Here is a 7956-nt window from a genome sequence, read left to right on the forward strand (position 1 = left end):
AATGAGCCTTAGTGGCGCGGTTTTGAGAAAAACGCGTGGGCACGCAAAAAAATTGGGCTATATGGCGCGATTTATCCAAAACTGCGTCATTTGATGTCGAATATTTGATGTTTCTCCTTAAATTTATGTGTTTTTTTAGTTTGGTGTTTGGTTTGGTTTGGTTCAAAAATTTAGTGTTTTATTGGTTTCTCTCCTAAAATGCTATTAGGTAGATATGGCCATATTTGAGAGTGATTTTGCACCTAAAATGGACATCAAAGGTTACATGTCCTTTCCAATAGCGGCCCCAAAAAAAAAAATAGTACTCAAATATTCAATTCACCAAACATAAAGTAAACTTTGTAGCCACGTAAAAGTGTAAAACTGTCCATTTTTTGTGTTCCTTTTAATCTTTACTTTATCTAAAATAATCGCTCTATTTGAGTCATCCCTTTCTTCACTTTTTGGAAAAAGAATGGTTTTGGTTCAATTGAACAATACAGATTCGATGCTCTTATAAGACCATTGACTCTGGAGCTCCTCAGAGTCTACTGCTTATCCATCACCAACATTGCACAAAGAAAGTATATGAAAAACACAAGACGATAGATCCATGGTACACACCCAATTGTCCCAGCCTAAAACTGTCGTACACAAAATAGACATACAAACTACACTTACAAACTAGTAGTACTATCAGTTCTAAACCAAATATGCGTCGTAAAGTCATCAGAAAATCATCAGAAAACTAAAACTTATTAAGTTAATAAAAAAAATGAACAGTTTTTTTTACCATCTCCTTTTTTTCAGCTCTCAACTGTACATTCTTTACCTTGAACATTCATACCAGGCTCGCGATTTTGCTCACCTATGTTCTCACCAATTCACTTTTTATTTCAATTTCATCTTCCTTAGAACCCCTAAAATGAGATTGAAAAAAAAAACACATTTACAGAGGTAAATTAGTTTATAAAACTGAATGCTATGCATAGGAACCAAAATTTTCTGAAAAACTTAACAAGACCGAAATAATCTCCTAAGAATAGTGAAATCCGCTCTCTCATAGGAAAACAATGAACTGAAAAAACTACATCCAAAATTAACACATTATAGAATTCATCCAGTAAATTTTCTTTGAAACAAAAGTAGTACATGTGGACTAGTAAGTAGTAACCAGACCACCTTTTAGAGGGAAATTTCATGTGGATTTCTATTTTTATGTCTAATAGACCATGTACTGCAAAAATACTCATATCAATATTTTTCTTGATATTACTTTCTCAGTATAGTATACAATATTTTTGTAAAATACATAAATTATATGTTGCAGAAGAGTACATACCAAGTCCATCATCCAGGATGGCCAGTGTGTTGGAATGGCAAATGGGGGTGATATTGTGCTCTCTAGAATCATACCATGCGGAATCGAATTGTCTTGAACATGAAGACGGACGTACTATGGCAGTCTTGGCAAGCGTCGTAATTGGTTGCAAAATGTGATTGTAACGCGCCACAATTTTCTATAGTAATTTTCTTCACCAGACAGAATTGTCCATCCGCAATGGTTGCCAGCTCTGAAATTGCGAACAATCCTTAAGTAGCATGCACTCTAGTGATGGGAACGCTCCAACATCAAACACGAGATCACTTAAGCCACTCAAATTATCAATTGTAAGTGTTCTGAGTGATTTAATTAAGCATACTAAGTTGCGTAAGAATTGCAACCATAGAAGAGCCAACTAAAGTAATTATCTGAAGCTTATCCAAAGTTCCAAACCATTCAGCCAGTAGGGTTCTGCAGCAGTATAATTAGATAATAGCAATTTTCTAAGGTTCCCATGGGGTTCAAGAATTGTAAGAAGGTCCAATAAACTCTATCTTTTGGAATTTCGACGGATCGTCCCATACATAGATGGTTGCGTGGGGGAGGTCGCACCCCCTGAGATTAGAAAATTTTCACTACCACATAACTAATTGCCTAGAAAAAATTTCAAACTATAAAGACTCCCACCCCCTCCCCAATTTTTTTTTAGCAAACTTTCACTGGCTCACCCTCAAAATTTTCACAACTATAGTGAGAATATAATGAACAAAAAAAATAGTATGAAAAAAAAACTAATAAAAAACATTCCAATAGTTTTTTTTTTATTTCTCTTTTTGTCCTTACAAAATTATCATTTATCATTTATTTTGAGTCCAAAACTATTAAAGAGGGACAAATGTGTCTTTGAATGTTTGATGGATTAATGAAACTAAAACAAATAGTCAAATGCCCAAAGCCTAACCAGGTTAGTTTGTATAATTCTAATCATCCATTCTTTCTTTCACTCTCAATTCTTAAATAATCGTCAGACCTAACTAAAAAAAAAAAAAACAAAAAACAAAAAACAAATTCAGAAAAGATTTGAGGCGTAGCTTGTTGCACATTTGTCCTAATTATTTACAAAACTCGTTATCATTATCAATAAAATTTTCATTTAAAAAAAAAAAACAAAACAAAACAAGATAATTTTTTACTTTCAATGTTAATCTTTTATAGTTTTCTCCACATGATAATAGGGTTATATAGACTTATAGCATTATAGGAAATTAACAATTTGTTGAATTGTTGTAGACTTATAGACTAGATTATGTAAATAGATATAGACATAGTAATATCAATTAATAGATTTAGTACTTAAGTAGTTAATTTCGTCAATCCATATTCTTAGTAGTCAACGCACTTTAGTTTTGTGAATTTAAATAAGTGCATAATTTTTTTTTATCTTTATTTTATTGTTTAGACAAAAAAAAAAAAAAAAAAAACATATATATATTTTTTTTTGGGGTGGAATGTCCACATAATCTCGCACCCTGGCTTAGAATCTTGGCTCCCTCTATGGTCCTATACCAGTTCTAACCTCTTAAGGTGCTCTTTATTTCTCAATAGTTCAACATCTCTTTGAGATGATACCCTTCCCATACCAGCTCTAATCTCTTAAGGTGCTCTTTACTTCTCAATAGTTCAACATCTCTTTGAGATGATACCCTTTCCAAAAATTGTAAGCATAAGAACCTCCACTCATTCATTTTCTCCAATTGTCGAAAAAGCGTCTGATTAGTATGGAGAGCTAGACAAAGTTTGCGGAGATCGATTAATCAATTTACCTATCTGATGTTCAAACAATTCAGAATCAATATACGACCACCTGTTAATTTTCAAATATAGCAAGTTCACCAATTTCGATATACTTCTTGGCAAAGATCGAAGTTACCAACAGTCTAGGATATCTAAAGTCTATAAATTGTACATGTTACCAATATCCCTAGGCAGAAATTGAAGAAGATTATCCGATAAGTCTAAGTACCTCAAAAGCACCAAGCTAAAGATTGAATATAGTACAGTTTTGATTCCACATCTCCTGGGATTTAAGACTCTAAGAACTTGGGTATTCAAAAAGGCATCCTTAGATAATTTAGAGTTTATCTTTGGACTTTTATGGAATAATAACACAGCTGTTGTCTTCTTGTAATCACCGAGAACTCGAAACTGGCTGGATGGTATGAAGTGATATACCTCTAACAAATCTCGCTATACTTTGGTTCCCGCTTTGGCTATCAGTATCAGACAATTTCAGACATGCCCCTGCTACCAGAATGTGGACAAACTTATTTAAACAATAACCATTCCCACACACGTAAAATATGATCTCTCCACCAGCTCTTTGAAGAACCTATACCCCACACCTTCCACTTCCTCCTTTCCTGTTTAATGTAATAAACCCTCCGCAATCCACAAAGAGTCTAGTGGGAAAAACAAGCGCTTAAATCTGGAGGACTCTTTTACAGAATTCAAAAGTTCATCATCTTAAGTGAATTTGCTGAAACACCTCGTCTAGAGAAGTATAACTATCTTGATTAATAAAGGGTTTCAAATCTGATCAGTGGACTAAAACTCTTTATGTGCCTAGTGTAGAAAGAAAGAGAGAGCGACAAGAATCGTCATCAAGGGAGTTTCTGAAAATGATGCTTCTACAACAACTGGGCTTTGTGTCGTTACCAATAAAGAAGTCCTTTAACCCTTGTCTTCATCAATAAACCTTGCAAATCCACCAATCGACACTCTTAGCTGGAACGACCTCATGGGATCGGTTTTGAGTAGCGTGAGCGATCTGGCATGTGATGTTTGAAGTAAAGGTTTTGGCATTCTGACTTTCCCACAATCATCTGCACACATCGTTGGAGCAAATGTTGCTAGGAATTTTGGCTTCCCCGCGATCTGCCACACATTGAGCCAAAAGAAGGTATCGAAGGAAAGCTAACATCGAACTGAAATTTCAGAATACTAAAAAAAAAAAAAAATGTTAGTTAGTGTTACCCTCCCTCCTACTAGATGGGCAATTAGGGTCCCCCCTAAATACACAAAAAAAAACATAGTCAACTCAAGTTGATTTTTTAACCCTAAAAAAAAATGATAGAGAAAACAAATTTTGAGAGAACCACAATTGAAATAAAACTTTTGCAAAGATAAAAAACTTGTAAAGAGAGAGATTATTGAAGAGAGATCTAATAAATTTGGAGATACTTGAGAGAAGTGATTGTAATCTTCATTCCCACTCTTATAAAAAGAATTGACTCTTGTGGACGTAGACATCATTGACCGAACCACGTAAATCTTGTGTTTCATTGTGTTATGTTTTTATTTTATTCATTGCTATTACTTGTTAGTGATTGTTGTTTCTCTAAATTGAATACTTGGAAGATTGGGTTGTTGTTTGGTGGTAGTGAAAGTTGCATTGATTTGTTATGGAGTTAGCTAGGGTGCCTAAGCAAACTATATCTTGAGAGGGGACAATTGGTATCGTTTCCCCAATACTCAAAGATCTTTGAGATTGAAGTTGGGATTGACAAAAATCCATAGCCTGCTATTGTAATGTGACATGACTCTTTCATCCCAATACACAAGTCTAGCTACAGTGGTTTTCCCAATTACAGTTGGACCAAGTAGCGAAACAGACATTTTGTTATCCTCCATCAAACCTTTCACCACAAAACTTATCTCAGTTTGACACCCAAAGGACTTGTGGAACTCGAGAGGTTGAGTCTCAATCCATTGAGTTCTACTAGTCACTTAGGGTAAATCAAAACTCAATAGGGTCTGCAATAGGTCGTCTATGAGAGTTCTATTATCAAAAACTTTTTTATAGAGTTTTTTGGCCGGAAATCACTTATTTGGTTGCACATCATCTTCGCGTGTAACACTTGTCTATAACTATATGTTCATGCGTTATATACATCCTCGAAGAAGTCTTGCAGCTACATGTCTTTGGAGTTTCTAATGCCTTTGGAAGTTACTTTCAACTTGTTTTGTTCTCCGAGCTGGTAATGGTACATCTTCTGATTTATTCGGAGGTTTAAAAATATTTTGTGAACAAAGATCAAACGAAAACAGGGCCTTGGGACCAATTTCTTGTTATTTTAAGTGGGTATAAACTAGATAACCGTGAAGTGGTGGAGACCGGGCGCGAGAAAATTGATAAGGGCGGACAGTGCCAACAACTGATGAGACCACCGAACTCTGAGTAGTAACAATGACTTTGCTTCCAATAGCAGCAACTTTGAAGGGGATTCTTATGACATCCCAATCACAACAAAGTTGGTTTGGCATGGTCGTCCAGCACGAGTAAAAACTTCTTTTCCCTGAGGCCTTGTGCAAGTCCATGGTTTCAGGACGAGGTTCCCTGGTGGCCAAATGTATAAGAGATTGCATTAGGCTTGGGAGGTCCAAATCATAAGAGACAGGAAACCAAACATTTATATCAAAGTAGAAAAATCTGACACAGCATCATCCAATTCGAAAAAAATCGTAAATCTTCTCCTAAAATGCTTAGACAAAACAGCTCCTCCCTCATATTAACCCTAGTTATTGATGTCTCCTAATCTAAAACGTCGTTAATGTCTCCATCACCTCCGTTCTACACTACAGTACACGTGTCCACACACCAAGTCGTACTCTATTGGCTCGTACCAATCCAGCAGAACGTACCAACGTCCTAAACTCAGGTCGTCCCAGCATCAGTTACAACCATATATGGAAGCAAATCATCTAGCGCAATCCTGGAGCTCAGTCAACACAACAATCAAGGAGTCATTTACTTTGTAATATCAGAGTAATGACGAATCATCAAGATAGCACACAAGGTGGATCTACACTTCATAACGGCCTGGAGCAAATAAAGAAAGTCAGCTCAAACATCTATAAGTAGAGAGAGATGAACTACTTAAAGTTTGATTCAAATTTACTCCAAGAAACTTGATACGTAAGCAATTCTTATCTCAAAAAGAGTGTAGCCATTCTCTATCACACAAATCATCGTCGTTGTCCAGTAAACACCAAACCTCTACAATCACTATCACAGATGGACTCTCAGCTCACTCTCCATTAGCTGTTTTGTGTTTCTCTCCATCAATTTTGGGAAGTGCACAAATGGTGCTGGATAAATATAGCTCTTGGGCCATTGATCCAATTAGATGAGCTCTCCTCTATTGGATTTGCTTGCAACATAAAATAGAAATCCAAACAAGAGTCCAAAGACCAAGTCCATAACAACCACTGCTCAAAAGATGAAAGCAAAAGGTTTCTTTATCCTTGGAATAATATCTCAAATGGTCCTACGAAGACTAACCAAGTTCAAAAACAGGGCATAGGAGACTAGGAGTGGTAATATTCCAAGAAATTATTGGATGGAGTTCAATCTTGAATTCCATTGGTTAGTTTTTTGCATGAGACATGGGCGATGTTTTTTTTCCTTTTTTCAATGATGTAACTTTTGGGTGAGTGGGGTGTACCCTCCGAAGAAAGACCACCATGCATATGTTCCTAGGAGGTTAGGATTGGCCAGGCCCAGTGACACGCCAATCTCATCCTTTGGGAAAAGAAAAAGAGCACGCCAAATTCTTTCTTGTTATGAATCGTTTCCTGGAACTCTATTGGACCACGGCTCGAAGTTACAAAATCCTCATATCTATTCCAAAAGGTACGTCGTATATATTGCTTCTTCTGTCTGTACTCTGTATCACCATATTGATAGAGCTATGCGTATCTTGATAACAACTAGATGTTAGACAATAATAACGTATCTTGATAAGCTCCACATAGAACGTCTATGAGGACTTGCTTTCACTTTGGTTAACTTAAACAGTCACGTCCATCTACCTTCCCCGAAGGCTAACATCATGGAATCGATCTATACCAACTTAATATATACAATGTACCATTACTCCCTTACTATATTGTAGTCGAACTTTTTGTGATCTGTATGAAACCAATCCAATCGCATTTTCTGTTTTGAAGTGCTAAATGATACGGACAGCACCGTCTATTATTTTGTAACTTAAGTTGAAATTTTTTTGGATGGACGGTACAGTTTCTGCCGTCCGTCGAAATTTAACACACGAACAGCAGAAACTATGACGTCTGTCTCCCGAACTTATTATAGCAGCTGCTAGCGAAGGTCTTAACTTTGACTGGGTTTTTGACTCCTTCCAAATTTAAGACTCTTTTAACAGCCCCATTAGAATGACATTTTTGTGGTTGGGGTGCTATATTTGCCTTTAGCAGCCCATATAGCCCCCGATTGGACTTGTTCTTACTGATGGAATGAAAATGTGGTTAAGGAGGTTACTGACAGCAGTGATTACAGCTAAAAGGAAAAAGGTTAGCGAATAATGCTTGGTGTGATGGATTCATTGTTGGTACATAAGTGAAAATGAATTTCAGTCGTGGGGGGTGTTGTGGGCACGGATCAAAAAGGGTCAAAAGGAAAAACTTCGATCATGATTCTCAAACGTACAAAGTTTTCAGATAATGCACAAATCCTAGGCCTCGTAAAGATATGGACAAGGTGAATATGTTGGCCAACTTGCCTTTGAATGAAAGAACATTCGAGAACCTGTTACACCACATAGGTTATATAGTACGTGAGAGAAAATAGATTC

The sequence above is a fragment of the Coptis chinensis genome, unplaced genomic scaffold (genome assembly GCF_015680905.1).
Source record: "Coptis chinensis isolate HL-2020 unplaced genomic scaffold, ASM1568090v1 utg1343_pilon_pilon, whole genome shotgun sequence".
Taxonomy (NCBI): domain Eukaryota; kingdom Viridiplantae; phylum Streptophyta; class Magnoliopsida; order Ranunculales; family Ranunculaceae; genus Coptis; species Coptis chinensis.